A 17479-nucleotide genomic window follows, 5' to 3' on the forward strand; every position below is an offset into this window, starting at 1 on the left:
TCGAGGAAATATTGCAAAACGAATTGAGGTAATTTTCAGCAAAATTTAGTTCTAGGTCTTCGATTCTATTTTAAGGGGGAAATTTGAAGGTGAAAAGTTCAAAATACTCCAGAACGGAGGAGCCGGCTACATCATTTTAAATTAATAAAAAAAAAACGTTCCAGAAAAAATATGAAACGTTCAGTGGAAAAATGCGTAACTGTTTCGTAATTTTTGCGGAATATTGTTTTGACCGGCACATTATGGAACAGTCACAAAATTCTTCAAGAATTTTTCTGTCCGTGTGAGAGTCTCTTCACCGTATCCTAAATCTCATTTTATTACAAGAATAATAGTCTGGAATTCCACGTAGCATCGATTACCGTAAATAGTGCCGATAAGACAGCTCTCGGTAGCCAAGAGAGCTCGTTTCTTGGGCCTTTAATTTGCCGAGATAGACCGACAGTTGCAGTCGAAGTGGCCATATTTCCCCCGCCTTTCCCCTGCACTATGGAGAGGCCCCGTATATCTATCGGGTCGTCCAAGCGGATATTCGATGCCCGATCTCTCATTTCCGGGCACTGATTCTCCCTCGTCTCCCTTGGCAGGCCAGCAGGCCATTACCGTCGTCCCGACGATCGTTTGATTGGTTAACGCGACACCAAATCGACGCTTGATCCTTTTCAATGCTTGCAACGGATCATTAACCCCAAACGTATCTCACTTCATATTGTTGGTGAATATATGAGCTGCTATTTATCGATTTCGTGTTTACGAGGGAAAATAATGTTGAAATAATGTAGTTGGATTTGTCCGTTACCAGTCGACTATCGATGAAAGACGTCAACGACTCGTTCTTTTCAACGGACTTCTGCTAATCGAGTGGAGTGAATTCTCATCTATTTAATGTCGAATGGTTTTACTCTGGAAAATACAACTGTTGTACATTTTATTTTGCCTGAAATTTCACGAATTTTTTCTCTCAAAATTATGTTTTAGAAAAAAATTGTAGGAAATTATTAATTTCTTTGTAATTTATTTCTTCATTATTCATTCATATTTATTCATTATGAAATGATTGTCTTCCGAATTATAAACAATCTAAAATTCCATTTCAATCCAAAACCTCAATATTTTTTCCCTCAAATAAAAATCAGTATCATCTCCTGTAAAATGCCCTATCAACTGTCCGTGAAATTTCAGTTTTTAATCACAAAATTGTACAGAGTTAATGAACCAGAAACTTTGTTTCATTTTTTCCCAAGTGACTCGTTTGTTTTTTCATTAAATAAAGTCCACAACTTTGACGTTGTCTTATTCCCTCGACAATTCTCACTCTTAACTGGAGAGTAAATAAAAGATAAGTTACCACGATATAACCCGAAGCATTTCGAAATTTCAAAATGATAAAGCACAAAAGTTTGGTGGAAAAAATTTTGGTTTGGTGAGTCGTCAATATTTGGTTATAATTTCTCCGGACGCGAGGGAATATATTCTGTCAAGCTCTCGTGAAGTTGAACGATGAGTTTTATCGGGAAAAATGACGGATAGTCGAGTGATCTTCAGGAGCACGAGAGCTGTAGATTTTTTTTTTTTTGGATCGACGAAAGAGTAAACCGCGAGCGATAAATTTACCGGTAACATGATTAACCGGGGTACTGACGAGGTCTGTGACGAATGAGACTGTTTCGAGGCTGGTTAGTCAGCATCTTTTTTCAATTGGCCTTGGCGATGTTGTTCCCTCGGGTTTTTAGTGAATTCTTTGGACGAACGGGTCCATGACTGGGTGTATCTTTTATTTTGTTTATTGCATTCATCAGGAGAACATCAGCTGCTGTTTACGGGGTCACCGTTGCCATGGCTATTGTGTGGCTCACTGATTGGAAGGATGTGGGTCAATACATTCCAATTTACGGTAGTAAATACAAAACGGAAAGTGACGAGCAGAAGTGATTAGAATATTCAGACTAATATGATTATCATAATTCAAACGAACAGAATAAAAACAATTTTAAACAAATAAATACTTCTCCAAAGTAAATCAATATTTGGCAAAAATAATTTTTTTTTCTCCGGGCAGTTACAAAAAATGCGTAACTGTTTCATGATTTTTATTGAATACTATTTTGACTAGCAGATTACGGAACAGAGACGTTATTTTTAAAGAATTTTTCTCTCCATGTTTACAACACTCCTTATCATTCATGGCATCCAATCGTTCATGTCCTAAATGCTATTGATAACAGGAAACCCCATTTTCCATTTATAGTTGTAGTTTCACGGTACTATAAACCTGTTTTACCGGCGGATCTCCATAAACAACGGATAATTGACAAAAAATGTGAGGGTCGTAGGTCACGAATTCTCGTTAATTACTAGCGGAATAAAAATGAAAGATGAAAAAAAAAAATCGCCCGAACAGGGACTTGAACCCTGGACCCTCAGATTAAAAGTCTGATGCTCTACCGACTGAGCTATTCGGGCTTATAGTGGTGGTCCGCCTTGGTCGCTTTATCCCCGGCCACTCCGAAAAACCCCGAACAGCTAGAAATCGCACTCTACCTGAGCCTAGTCCCTTGATGGAGAGGGAACAAACAGGAGCCCGAACCCTTGGCATTATAATGTGAACCGTACAAAGAGGATCTGTTTATATAGGCAGCTATGCCCACTCATTAACTCACTCATTAGGAGCCATTAAAGGCGTGAGGAGGTCGAATTGACAAGGTACCATAAATTATAGAGTGATTTTAATTATGAAAGGGACGACTGGCTGTCGAAACTCCTCAGGTGGGTCATACGGACCTTTCTGATTTTCTATTAATCAGTTTGATCGGAAAACCTGTCTAGAGGTACAGGGCGAGGAGTATTTAACGAAAATATATCTCGATGAAGTGTTAGATCTCGAAGTTTCTCGCAGGGAAGGCAAATAAACAAATATGCAACGGTCTGGAAAACTGCGGAGTTACTTCAGTAGATTTTATATAATTACCAACCACTGAAGTGGGAACATTCCGGTTTAAATATTTAAAAACGTGCGGGTAAAATCAAAATAATATTCAGTAAAAATTACGGAACAGTTACGCGCTTTTCCAGTGAACTTTCAGTGAAAAAAAAAATTATTAAAAAAGTATACAACGTTCAGTGAAAAAATCCGTAACTGTTTCGTTATTTTTACTGAATATTGTTTTGACTGGGAAATCACGGAGGTGTGCGTAATTTATCAAGAATTTTTCTCTCCCTATGATTCGAGTGTATGATGACCGAAATTTCACTAGTGAATAACAGGCAAAGCAGTGCGATCGTAACACGCGAACCGCTGCAATTATCCCGATCCTATTGTCCCATTGCATTGTTACAACAAACCATTTCCAATACAATGTAATTCGGTATAAATTCGACATCCGCATGCAAATTACGACCGGTATTCTGCCCCCTTCGCAGTGAGGTTGTGCACGAATCGATTGACTTGCGCCGGAACACGATTCACATTAATATGCCATGCGAGAAAGTCGGCGTGAACTGCCACGATGCATAATAGCCGAAGAGAAAGAGGCGAGTCATTGATTGGAAAACTGCGTTAGTTGTAATTTTTTTTTCTTCCCCGTCATTTCAAATATGACTTGTAGCATGTTGAAAACAGGTTGATTTTGATTTTATCTCGTGTATCGGTTATTAATAAACCTTGACGACTGATCAACATGCTGTACTGCTGGAATTATTACATTTCTTGGTTTTATTTTTTCTTCAGGTATCGCACTCACTCCTGAAGAACATTACTGACACACTTGTTTCAATTTACACTGCATTAGTTGGGTGATATTTGCGTTGGAATGGGCGAGACGGATTGAGATATACCTGAATTAACTATAAATATACTATTGATCAATGACAAACTGGATTCCGTGGGGAAAATTATTGCCAATTAGTTATTAATTCACGAATTATTGTAACGATAGTGTGGGCAGACTGAGTTCATGTGCTGGCAGTTGTAAACAAACGTCAATAGTTAGGGAGAGTCGGGGCATTTCTTAATTCAAATTGGATCTCGATTCAATTTAAATCTGAAGTTATAGTTTCTCACTGATTTCCCAATCGATTTGACAATTCATCGCTGGGTAAAATAGTAGAGATAATAATCGAGTAAATAAAAAATCTGCAGAATTAGTTGAAAAGAAATCTTTTCACTTTGATAACATGCAGTGAATTATTCATGAGGATAAATGATGGGCAAAATTATAATTCAGAGGCATATTGCTAATTTATGTTATACAAGAGCAATTTCCCAGGGGTTTTAAATTCATCTCAATTGTGTAATTAACTAATGGTATTTACTCTTCCTCGATTATCAAAAACATCGGTGAAGCTTATTACCAGGAGAAAAATAAAAGGCTAGAAAAAAATAGGGAGCGTGTAGTGGAACGGAGTATTAGCATCAATCACGATCTCTGACGTCGGATACAAGATGTACAACACGAGAACTTGTACACGCATTCAGAGTGATAATGGATTTTTTTTTTGGAACACGATGTTGGGTACTTCCACCTCCGTTGGATTTAGATAACTTCCTAAAATAAATCACAATTGTTGGGATCTGGTGCGAAGGACACATCGAATGAATAATTGTCATGTTTACACACTAGTGGAGAACTACACAGTGAGAAATCCAGATATTTAATTGATTTCAACTGAAATACTGCGGTGACGAAATTCTTTTTTATTTTTTACGGTGACAACAAATGTCGGAATTTTTTATGCCGGTGGTAGATATTTTTCAGACCGCAATAGCTTCTAGGAAAAATTATTTATTGTCCGATTCCGAAGAAACAGATGTCCCAACATCGTAAAATATTCAGCAGATAAATTTGTGAATAATTAAATGGAAGGAGAGTACTTATATTGTTACTGACTTCTGATTCAATGGTCGAACACACGGAATTTCCCCATTTTCCGATAATTATTCAACTCCATCTGAATATTTATTGATTACTGATGTTATTCTCTAGATTGTACGATTTTTTTCGTCGATTAGATAAAAATGTGTAAACATTCTGAACATTATAGCATACACAAGCATTCCCCTCATTAATTTTTAATTCGGTTTTCACATATCAAACTGTAAACGAAAGACTCCAGTTCACGTGTGAGATTCTGATAAATTTTCGGTTTACTCAGACGATTTTTCAAAAATATCCAAAGGTGTGCGAGATTCAGGCGTCTGTTTTTGCGTTAACGATCTACTTCTCAAAGGCTACAGTGGCATTAAATAACCACACCAATATTTTTATAAATAAATATTATCTAAGACAAAATCCCAAGGTTCCTCATCGTTCGTTCACACGTGTCCCATAAAAATCTCTAAAAACGTTGAACGTCTTTTCGTCATTGTGAGGAGCCAGGTGACTCGAACCAACGCATTTCCACTCAATTGTGAAGATTTTTTACGATTTTTTAATTCACTTCGTGGAGTTAACGGACGTCGAGTCGAATACCCGGTAATAAAATTGGCGGATGTGCATTTTAGACCTTAGAAAATTATATGCTTTTACAATCAACGGACAGAGGGGTGGAATTGCCAGTGACAATATCCATCAAATTTCAGTCGGTAACATTGTCCACCTTCTTCTATTGTCATCGACATTCACATGCGTCACCATTTGACACCAAATTTTCCATCTTCTCATTTCTTTTAAAGTTATTATAGAACACTCGGATCTCATTTTCGTCCAGCTGCGGGGGATGACGGATTCTTGGAGCTGGGCCAGAGGCGGTTTCTCCATATGTTGAGTTCCAAAATTTTCCCCGACCTTCCGTCACCCCCTGCATTTGTAACTATTTAATTTCCTATCAACTCATTGACGTTTTGTTGAACGTGTTACTAGTTATGTCGACACAACGGAAACAAATATCTGAGTTTCGTCTGCACGAAAATATTTTTTTTTAATTCATCCCTTATTTTTGTTAACCGCAAAAAGACCTGATCAGTAAACATTACACGGGGAGAAATATTCAAGAAGAATTACGTATCTTCTCCGTAATTTTTCTGAACGTTTCGTAATTTTTACGGAATATTTCTCGCTGTCTAGGGAACGTAATCAACCAGATAGAATAAAATCCTTCCTGTCCTCCCACCATCGATCCCTGACTGATCACCCAGACACCAATTTTCTTCATTCTCCATAAACCATTTTCGTCTGCATTTAACAATTTTCTAAAAAATAATTTTTCCATCCGATTGATTTTTTTTTCTCATTATCTACAGATGTTAACTCCCAGCCTGATAATCAACTCCAGTGACCAATCCAAATGAAACGGTAGAAAGTTAAATTAATCACACAGCCTTATCAATCTATCGTTATCTGTGACTCATCAATCCACTAAGATGTTGAATTTATAAATTCTCATCATCTCCTTCACTCATCCGTCTTAATCCCAGCTTAACCTCAACTTTGACTCCTGCTGTTTATCCCGTGGTAATCGTATAATGCATATGCCAATATATAATGCCAGAGGAGGAGTTTGAAAAAATTATCGATGGGATTTTAAAGCGTTGCAATCACACCAGCAATAGCTCACTGTGGGTGGGGATAAGTTTATGGATGAAAGAAACAGGGTTTATTTGCGCATGTAACTCATTGCATTTTCCTCTTTGTATTTACGCAAGCCACCACCGGCATTTTCTACATGCAAAGAGTTTAAACACTCACTGAGTGATTAACCCAGTAAACTCGTGGATATTCCATCGCTGTTGATGTCGTTGACCTGTGCTGAAGTTTATAAATTAACTAGCGGTCAAAAATTTCAAGCTGTTCTAAGCATTCATTGGACCATTGCCAATGCCACTAGTTTTAAATTACTCTGACAGTCATTTTTATTTCTGAATTTCAATATTTTTACTGGGTCAAAGTGGGACTAATGATATCAGAGCATCTGCTGTGAGTCCCATTCCGCAACCGATCTCCAGATGTGACGATTTAAATCTCGTGATAACCAGATATCAACCACATTTGGAAGAAAAAAAAATGAGGTAAAAAAAAACGCGAAGGCCACTAGGCAATTCATTTGCGACTCAAGTAGTTAGCAAATGGTTTTATTACTTGTGATTTACTTTTATAGCAACACTTCGAACAAAGAAATGTGATTCACTATAATCACTCTGAATTTTTTTTTTTTCCTCGCTTAAAAAGCCTTTCTGGGTTTATTATGATGAGGTGAAGGTGATTCCATTTTATTTAATTACGTCTTATTTATTACTGAAGAATGAGAGTTATGAATTACTTGGGTGAGATATAAACAACTACTGGGCTATCGCCAATTAGACTATCTTTAAATTCTCCTGCTAGTCATTGTTATTTCTGAAATTCCTGGTGAAACTGAGAAAGTAAACTCAAATGTTCGTAGACAGTTGAACTCATTTGTGACACGAGTACTTCAGAAACGGTTTTATTACTGGCGATTTACTGCTACAGCAACAATTCGAGTAAAGAAATGTGATTCATTATGATGATTCGGAAGTTTTCTTCCTCCTTTCACGAGTCTTTTTCTAGATTTATTGTAATCTAGAGCTGAAGGTGATTCAGCTCCATTTGATTACGTGGTATTTATAATTGAAACATGACAGTAATGAACAACTTGCATACGCAGAAGTTCAGAAAGTCTTAGCAAACAAAAATTTGGACAGTTACAAGGCTCCATTGGATCATAGCCAATACGACTATCTTAAATTCCTCTGACGGCTATTTTCTGAAATTTCTGAAATTTCCGCCAAAACTGTTAAAAAGGCACTCGAAATTCTATCGTTAATTCGATTAATTTTATTTCCACTGTTCAATCCCCTAATTGTATTTTACGATTGACGAATATTGTGATCATAATTAACATTTCCTTTCCCTCAAACTTGATCCTTCCGGTACCGCAATTTTTACCAGAATTTCCTTAAAAAAATCCTGTCATTTCCATCCTAGTGTTGCTACGATGATTTTCATTGTTCTGCAAGAGTCTATAATCAATTTTAATCTATAAACTTATTCATCGACTCGATAATTGCAGTGGACAGTCGGTAAAGTAGTACTGTGAATGAAAACCTATAATTGCAGGAGAAAAGAATATTCTAAGAAGTCCCATAGGCCCAGAGGGTACCTCAACCATGACTTCTGACCTCAAATTCGCTCTTTCGAGTTCCCCTTCGAGTGAAAAATAAAAACTGATGAAAATGGACTCGAAAGCCCCTAAGCGAACTCATTAGCGACACGAGCACTCGGCAAAATGATTTTATTACTTCTGATTTTCTTTCATAGCAACACTTGGAACAAAGAAACGTGATTCACCATAATCACTGAATTATTATTTCTACTCTAATTACTCTTTTCCTTCACGTGCGGTCTCCATTTCTAGCTTTATCATCGTCCCGAGGAGATAGCAATTTCGATTCATGTGATTGCACGTTGTTTACTATTCGAAAAATTGAAGTAATGAAAAACTTGAGTGATTGAAGTCACGCGAGTTAAGTAATAGACATTTTCAATGATTTTCTCGTTAGTCTTAGCCTGACCAAATTAGAATGATAATTCAAGCTCATTGTTGCGGTAACAGCGGACGATGCAATTAAGGCCGGTTGTAATTGCACAATACATCATAATAATTATACATGCGGGCATAGGCTAAGGAATATCTATTTGAAATTGCAAGTGCATCATAAATAATTCACGGTACGAGATAAACAATTGAACGAATATTTGCTGATGGAGAAATTGATGGCTCAGTGAACAATGGAACTGAATCAACATCAAAACATCAACACTGGCAATGCTGTTGGAATTTAAATCCCTTCTTGATTCGACATTTGATTGGATGCCGGACAAGATGATGCAGTGGATTGAATATAGTACCACAAATATGCCGTGTGATGCCAGGTGTTTCGGTGGGTTATTTTTGATTGCAGTTTCACTCTGCAGTCCGCTGAGACAAACTCGCGTATTTTTAGTTAACGCACACATCGATGATCTGTACCCACAGCCATGTTTCGACATAGACAGAAATAAAATGTTTATCGAGAATCACAATCGCTGAGGATTTTTCTTTAAGGAGAAATACATCGTCCCGATGGGTCATCCCATGTATTTAGGAGTGAAGTTGTGGATTTATTGAGTTGGTGAGATGGAGAGGTGGGGAAATTAGATGAAATGTCAAAGGTATTTTGTGCAGACAAAACAGTTCTTTGGAATATATTTCAGAAATCTGCGCAATAATCTTTTCGAGATCGTTTTTAACAGATTTTGGGGATCGGAAAGGATCGAGGGAACAGAAATTCGTCCGGAGACAGCTTTAAAAGCGCGTCTGAAGGCCGTTTTGGAAGGTCTTTTGGAGACTTTTTTGGTAGAATATCGGGGGGAGACGATCGAGGACTGGAAGTTCCAAAGTCAAGTTGTTAAAGGGTCAGGAAATTTACGGCTCCAAAAGGACTATCTTGCGAAGATCTGGACAAAAAATGGTCTGTTGATGGCCTCAGTACATCACCAAAATAATTCCTGGAATTCATGGACGAAGATTGTGTAATTTATCGTTCTGGGGAGTGAGTGAAAATTACTGACGTAATTTCACTGCTTCCAAAGTAATTCCGAATACAAATAACCCCATTAGATCATCAGGCGACGCTACCTGAATTTTTATCACACGAAATAATAACGAGATAAGTCGTCCTATTTATGCACAAGTCGATGATGGAGAGGAAATCGTTTAAAAAAAGAAAAAACGAATAACGATTATGAGATTAAACGGAGGACATTTGTGTCATCAGAGCATTGATCGAGAGTCGTGATTGTCTTCGTCTAAAAATAGAATTTTTACCTCGCCGAGGTCTTTCCACAAATATGGACATGAAAACAACAATTCCGAGGTGTGAGCTCAATACACCAGTTGTCCATGAGAAATGAGAAAAAAAAAAAGTCCGTTAATTTTTTTTTGCTCTCCAGCGTTGAAAAATCCCCCATTCGTCTCACTTTTTCCCCGATGTGGGGTAGAAAGGACTTAGAAATGAATTCTACTCGACGATTACGAGACTCATTTGGTCATCTTTCCCCAGTTTTTTTATCCGTCCAGGTCACCGACATTGTTTAACATTCCATTGCTGTCGGCAAGATCTCGCCAGTGTCATCGTTGAGGAGAAATACAACCGTAATTCCTTGAAAATGCACCGGCTGTTGGAGAATCCATAAAACCCGTAGTCTTTGAATCATCGTGAAACGATAAAAAGTTGTTTTACATCAATGTCACATGGAGTGGAAAAAAAAGTAACGAGAAAAATATTCCTAGAGCTGATAAAAACGATAGTGAACCCGAATAAATTGTAAGATTAGCAATCTTGTAAAAATATTTGTTCCCACCTCTATCAGTGGAACATGATCTTATCACCAGATCATTGAGAGGGAAAAATAATGATTTGTCTTTAACGACATAAGAGGATGAAAAACGTCTAGACTTGTGCTTCTCGGTGGCTCATTGGAGATCGACATAGTCGACTAATTCACATAGTGCCTCTGTATACTTCAGTAATATTGATCACGTGAAGTACACGTGGAGAGCACGATATGCTAGTGTTACAGCACGTGGAATTGTATACACTGCCCAGAAACCATGCGGTCTAGGCTAACTACTTCAAACATGACGGATTTTTCGGTTGAAATGAAGTCTTTTTGTTTTCGACTGTTAGATAAGACATGTCATGCAAGGTTGATCGATAAATATTTGCTGATGGTTTCCGCATGCGATGTTTGATTATTGTTGGAGATAGAAAATGTTTGAACTGCAGGTGGGGTAAAATCACTCAAAAAATAAACTTCCAAAATCCATTCAAGATATTTTTTTTTACGATATAAAGTGTGAATCTTCGAATAATTGCACGAAGTGATAAATTCAGATAAATCAGTGGAAAAATGCATAACTGTTCGGCAATTTTTACCGACTATTGTTTTGACTGGCAGATTACTGGACAGACACGTAATTTTTCAAGAATTTTTCTCTCTGTGCACAGTCCCTTTGGCGGTCTATCACATTCTCAAAGAGGTTACTCGCATACGTAATCACCTATTACCACAAATAGCACATCAGTGTCAAAATAATGAATAAGTTTCTTGTATTCCTCAAACGATAATCACGATTAATACAGTCACATCCATCAAACGCCGATTGGCAATGATTTCACGAGGGCACACGTGCACAACTAGTCCCCAGCAGTGAGCGATAAATTTTGACTAATCCCTTGCTACCAGGCGTTGAGAGTCTCATTAGATATGCTGAGCTTCTGCTGAAGTGCAAGGACATCAGCATTTACCGAGTCAACCTCATGTTCTATTCCCACAAATGCACACGAAATCCATCTTCACGAAATTTTAGAAACAATTCCACGGACCGCACGTCAAAGCTCATTTTTTCCAGAACAAAATTTCCTCTTTTCGCTTTTTGTCACGTAATTGTGCAGACTAGGGTAACCAACACATCTTAATTACAACATAATATGGCCGACCAGTGAATACGAATGAATGAAGTATTTGAAAAATAAAGTGATACATTGTATTTTTTTTTAAAAGTCCTCGAAGGACACACGTAGAACATCTACGAGGCTCTAATGAAATTGTTTTCAAAGCAGTAGTTTTTACCGTACATTAGATATTCCTAAGGAGGATTACAACACTAAGGAATTAAGTTATTTCCGTAAACGGGTCGTCAATGTCTCTTTGTGTTCCTTAAAAGGCGATTACGATTGATGTATTCGTAATAATCGTTTCAGGAAGACACGCGCGCTGGTCGAACCCTCACGGAGAGAAAAATTCTGGAAAAATTACTGCGAGTCAAAACAATATTCAGTAAAAATTACGGAACATTTTTTCAGTGAATATTCCGGAAAAAATCGATAATGTTTCAGAAGAAGTGCGGAACGTTTAGTGAAAAAATACGTAAATGTTCCATAATTTTTACTGAATTTTTCTCTCTCTACATAGGACGATGTAATTTGACTCATTAGACATATTGAGCTTGTGATAATCCAGTAAAATTAAATTTCTTTTACTTCTTCAAGAAATTTGAAAAATAATTTTGTAGAAATCACGGAAAATGTGATCTCTCCCAAAACACTTTTTCCCCTGTCTTTAACATTTTATCGCGTAATAAAGTATTCGGAAAACCAAATGAGACATTATGCGTTTGCGAAAAAAACAGCCAGCGAGACAACGAGAATGTTTTAATGTAATTGCTTTGAAGGTGGTAGTTTTTATGGTGTATTGTAAATTCTTAAAGAGGATTGCATGAATAAGGAATTACGTTATTACCACAAATGGCACATCAATGTCAAAATAATGAACAAGTTCTTTGTATTCCTCGAACGATAATCGCGATTAATACACTCATATCCATCATATGGTGATCGGCAATAGTTTCACGAAGGCACACGTGTCCGATTAGTCCCCGACAATGAACGATAGATTTTAATTAATCCCTTGGCTACCAGGCGTTGAGAGGCTCATTAGACACGTTGAGCTCCTGATGAGGTACAAGGACATGAGGAATTACCAAGTTAAATTGATCATCTATTGTCAGAATTCCACCTTCGAACTTCGAGGGAATTCGGGTAAAAATACGATTCGATCCATGAAATTTGTGGAACTCCAAAAAGAAACTCCACAAAAGAACATTTTCATTTTATTCAAAAACTTTTTACTTTTTAATGTCTTTAAATGGCGTGTGAACTTCAACAATTCGTATTTGTTGTGAAAATTCATCATTTCCGCAAGCAAATGGCCCCTGTCTTTTCCCTTTTGTCACGCAATTTTTCCTGAAGTTTTGTTCTCCCTGCGGGAGCAACCTTTCAGCGTCAAGCCAACTTCCGATAAATTGAATTTGATAGACGGTTGATCAAGATACGACTTCCTGTTTACCTCGAAAAAAAAAAAAAAAAAAGAGTTCGCAGTGAGGGTTGGCCGATAGTGAATTCTGTTCTTCTCTGCTACATAAAAGAATAATGAATACTAAATCAGATGGTTTTGTCCGATAGTTCGTCAGCTGTCTGGAGTGAATTCCATTTTTTTCCATGCAACTTGTTACTCATTAGCTCCAAACAACTGAAAAAATAACTCGTAACCTGTGACGTGACAGTGTGATGACAAATCATCACTTTGAACTTCGGGAAAGACTTCTTATCATCTCATGACTGAGTCACTCGCCAGCACCGCCCGAATTCTAGTGTTTCGTCTTTGTTCTTTGTGTTTTTTTTCAATGTTGAAGGTATGAAGTCATGATTTTTACATTCAAAAAATTTGTCGTAGAGTGAACGGCCTTGAACGATAACACGATACTGGGAAAATATTTGCAAAGAAGTTCCGATTATTTCTCGATAGTGTTGAAATTCCGGGTAATTATTTTGACAAACATATCATATTCCCATTATCCTATACATCCTTGACAGTTACACTTGAATCAATAACGTCAACCCACCACTGACTCATCATTATGGAGATATTCCAACAAATTCCACTTTTTACGAATTATCTGGCACGTGTGGGGCTCGGTATATTCCCTTGTTTTTTACCGGTGACAGAACCTCTGAACCTTCGAATATAATCTACTTAATTGGGTGGTTTGAATGAAATAACAATGAGATAACTTCGGGGTCGGCCGTGAACGTGGAAATTTTTTACTCTTATTTTTCAATTATAAAATTCCACTGCATGACCGCTGCTTTTATCGTAAGCAAAATTATCAGTGACAAAATAGGATTTTTATGCAATACAGCTTTACGACCATTGAGAGCTCATACATGAAGTATTTGTAAGAGAAAATTATACAATTCATTTTGAATATTTAACAACATCAACTCAAATTGAAAGAGTAACCAGCTTAGTTTGCACAGATAGATTTTTTTTGAAAATATATGTACGTTCCATAACCTGACAGTGAAAACAATATTCAGTAAAAATTAAGGAACAGTTACGCACCCTCAGGAAAAAGTAGGGAACGTTCAGGGAAAAAATTCGGACCTGTTCCGTCCCTTTTACTGAATACTGGTTTAACTGGCAGATTACAGAATAGGCAGGTAATTTAAAAAAAATGTCTGGTATACTTTAAGGAGAAAAAAATCGTTGGACCTCACTTACAATTATAATTATTATAATTGTAAATGAAATTATTGATTAATTTCTCTTTGAATACAACCAGTCTAATATTTTTCAAATATTAGCCTGATAAATCCTTATCACTACGTGCAAATTTAAGGTTTAATATGACACAACAAAAGCACAAATCTCGGACTATAAAAGTGGAAAAATCCTTCACCAGACAAAAAATAGCTGAAGTACTTGAATGTCCTCAAGACTCATTTCAACCGCATTATTTCTATTTTTACAACATTGAATCAAGGCTAATTCAGAATTCCTTTCTGTCCTTACTATTTCTCCACGTTGTGAGAAAAATAGACGATTACAATGACGCAAAAAAGATGGCGGAAAGAAAATATCTCAAACTGATATTATTTCGTAAAATCTGTTCAGCTGTTCTAGTATTCCGAATTCTGACGGCAGATAAATCACCGAAAAAATCATCGATGAGCGATTAATGATTAAAATATACATGAAAAAAATTGTATGTAAGTCATGATAGCACGTGGATCTGTCCATCAACGTTATATACTGCAATGACCTTTGATACCAGTGTCGATCATGCGAACGTGGAATTCAGTCTCTTCAGATAAGAGCCACATGACTGAACCTGTATTGGTCAAACCTTATAAGCTACATTAGCAGTCCTTAGTCATTGAATAACAGTTGTTCTATACTTATTTTATTAAATTATCTCATTGGTCTTGTTGTAGCTGAGAGTGACGATAATATAGCGTAAATTGTCCCGACGTATTTTTCGAACTAAATTGATAAGCCGAGTCCATCGGCCGGCTGAAAATAGCACAGCCGCGGGGGAATTGAGTGTGCCATGCCAAGAGGGCAAATAATACGCATACGGGTGTTAAAAAAAAAATTGTTTGAAAATTCGCAGTTCAAACGAACGATAACGAGTGGATAATTAATCTTTACACGAACATCCGGAATTATTGTTGTTAATAGCTCAGCCATTTCTTCCTGAAGTTATTTGCTAAACTGAGAAGGCAAATTATTTCAGTCAAATGTTTGTTAATTTGAGAAAAAAATTTATTTTTGCAACATTCTACTTTTTTATTGAGTTCTTCTAAGGGTGGGGGACTGAATTTGATGTCAATTGAAATAATTTTATTGATATAGTGAATGGCTACGTCGCAGGGAACCTTCAATGAATTCTGTTAATGATTTTGTTTTTTTTTAATTTTCTGGAGAAAAGAATTTTGATGATTTTGTGATTTTTTGGTAATTATTGGAGGAGTTTATTCGAGATTATGAGTAACGTGATCGATAATGATGTTTTAGAACAATATAATAGAGATATCTAAGCTCAATAAAGATGAACGTTCTTATATAAATAGAACGTGATGCTATTGTATGATTTGATAAGAAATGATGCTGCTCTCAGCATTAGATACTAATGCTTATTGCTTTAGTAATGACAAAGAAGTCGATTTTTATTCGATTCAATAAAAAATCGCGCGCCTCGCATCTTGGTCTGATAGAATCAAAAGGGGTATCGTCGATACCCTCGATTGATATCGATTTTTCGAACAATGATTAATTCTATTTTGATAACAATTTAGCTAGCTTATCAAGGCCCATATTCGTTGGCACATTCATACCGTTACATGGATTTCTCTGAGAAAATGGAGAATAGAAAGAATCCTATATTTTTGAAATTATATTTCATTACTTTAAAAGAAAAGTGGGAATAAAATTAAAAAAATTATAAAATCGCCATTCGAAAGACATCAGAATTAGTTTGTCGGAATGATCAAGTGACTAAGGTAATAAACATTGATAGGAATTGAATGAAATTGGATTGAGAGCACCAGCCCCTCTAATGTTCGACAAATCACCAAAAACAGAAATTGATGATAAATTAATTGAGTTAAAAATTAACGTAGATATCACTCAAAAAATAACCTGGAGTCGAATTAAACATTAATGAGAGTATTAAGCAAAAGTTAATGTGCATGAAAATTTTCCAGACTTAACGGAAAAGACAATCGAATTAAAAACAAAATTATCGAACATTTCCCTTTGGGAATCGATAAAACTGCAATAAAAAAATCCTCACGTTAGAAAAAAAAATGCAAATGATCTTTTTTCGAACAATCAAATTCCAGATATTCCCATTGGAAAATGTGAGGATCTGCTGAGAATATCGATTGAAATAAAAGTTCGCAGCTTGTTCGATAACAATTACGTGCTATTCGTATGAGATCCACCGAGACAGTATTACCTATAGTGTTACACGTGGAGTTCCGAGACTCTTAAAGCATACATCATGACAGAAAGAATGGACACGAGTAAATGACTTATACTTTGTTGCAATATGTGTTCCACTTTAACGAACACATAGCTAAAACTGCGCTTGACTAGCCACCGACTAGAGGGGTTTAGCGACAATGTTGCAAACAACGCAATTCCGACGGCACGTGCGATGTATACATCCATTTATCGCATATATCTGTTCGTGAGGGGTGGAAGTACTCGTGAGGAAATCACTGAGTCAGTGATAATAGCGAAAAATTATCAAAGTCTGGGGAATGGAAGTTAATAAATTTAAATAGACTGGATGACGAAGAATTTTTAAAAAATTATCGGTTGACACTAGCGTCTGACATCACACAATTTGTTCCCCTTCTTTCAAATTTAATTTATAGTTTCTCAAATTAATATATTAATACAGCAAACTGATAATTTATTTTAATCAATTAAAATACCGATTAACCTTCTCATTTCAAGAAACTGCCCGTTCGAAATAAATCAATTTTTTAACTTAGAAAATATAAATTATTTTCGAAATTATTTTTATCGTTTGTATCTTCAGAATTATGACCTCCGAAGAGCAATTTTTTTTGGACACTTCTCCCCCTTTAAATCACCAAAAATATTTATGCCTCCCCTTCGCAATTGACGCAATTGATTGTCTTGACAAATGACATTTATTTGTTTAATAAAATTCAATCGTCCCGCTGACTGATAGAGCCAGAGGTCTCATTTAAACCGTAAAAATCATCTCGAAAACAATGCAGATGTGCTTGACTGATCTCATGATGTAGAAGCCACAATTTTTATTTGTTATCAAAACCTATTGCACGTAGCACAGACGTCATTGTAACGCAAGTGTGTGTGGGTTATTTTGCGCTAGTGTAAAATTAAACGAGAGCCTTGTGGGTGGATCCGTGTTTGTGGTTTATAACGTGCGCCATGACACGTCCGTGGACAATGATAACGTTTATATACGGGTCACCAGACTCGAGTTCTCGAGGAGAGGACTAATCATGAAAGGGGGAGGAGTGGGTATTATTCAGCGGTTTACTGCAATTCGACAATAGCCGACAATTATATAATGCTCG

The 17479-nt window shown here is 36.5% G+C and overlaps 1 protein-coding gene and 1 non-coding gene across 2 annotated transcripts in view; both read right to left on the bottom strand.

Annotated features, from left to right (window-relative positions):
* Positions 1-17479, bottom strand: part of LOC135166539 (sestrin homolog) — a 112443-nt gene that overhangs the window by 39058 nt on the left and 55906 nt on the right. The window lies entirely within an intron of this gene.
* On the bottom strand, positions 2391-2463 carry Trnak-uuu (transfer RNA lysine (anticodon UUU)). The gene has a single exon. It is a non-coding gene; the product is annotated as a tRNA-Lys (tRNA).

The sequence above is a fragment of the Diachasmimorpha longicaudata genome, chromosome 10 (genome assembly GCF_034640455.1).
Source record: "Diachasmimorpha longicaudata isolate KC_UGA_2023 chromosome 10, iyDiaLong2, whole genome shotgun sequence".
Taxonomy (NCBI): Eukaryota; Metazoa; Arthropoda; class Insecta; order Hymenoptera; family Braconidae; genus Diachasmimorpha; species Diachasmimorpha longicaudata.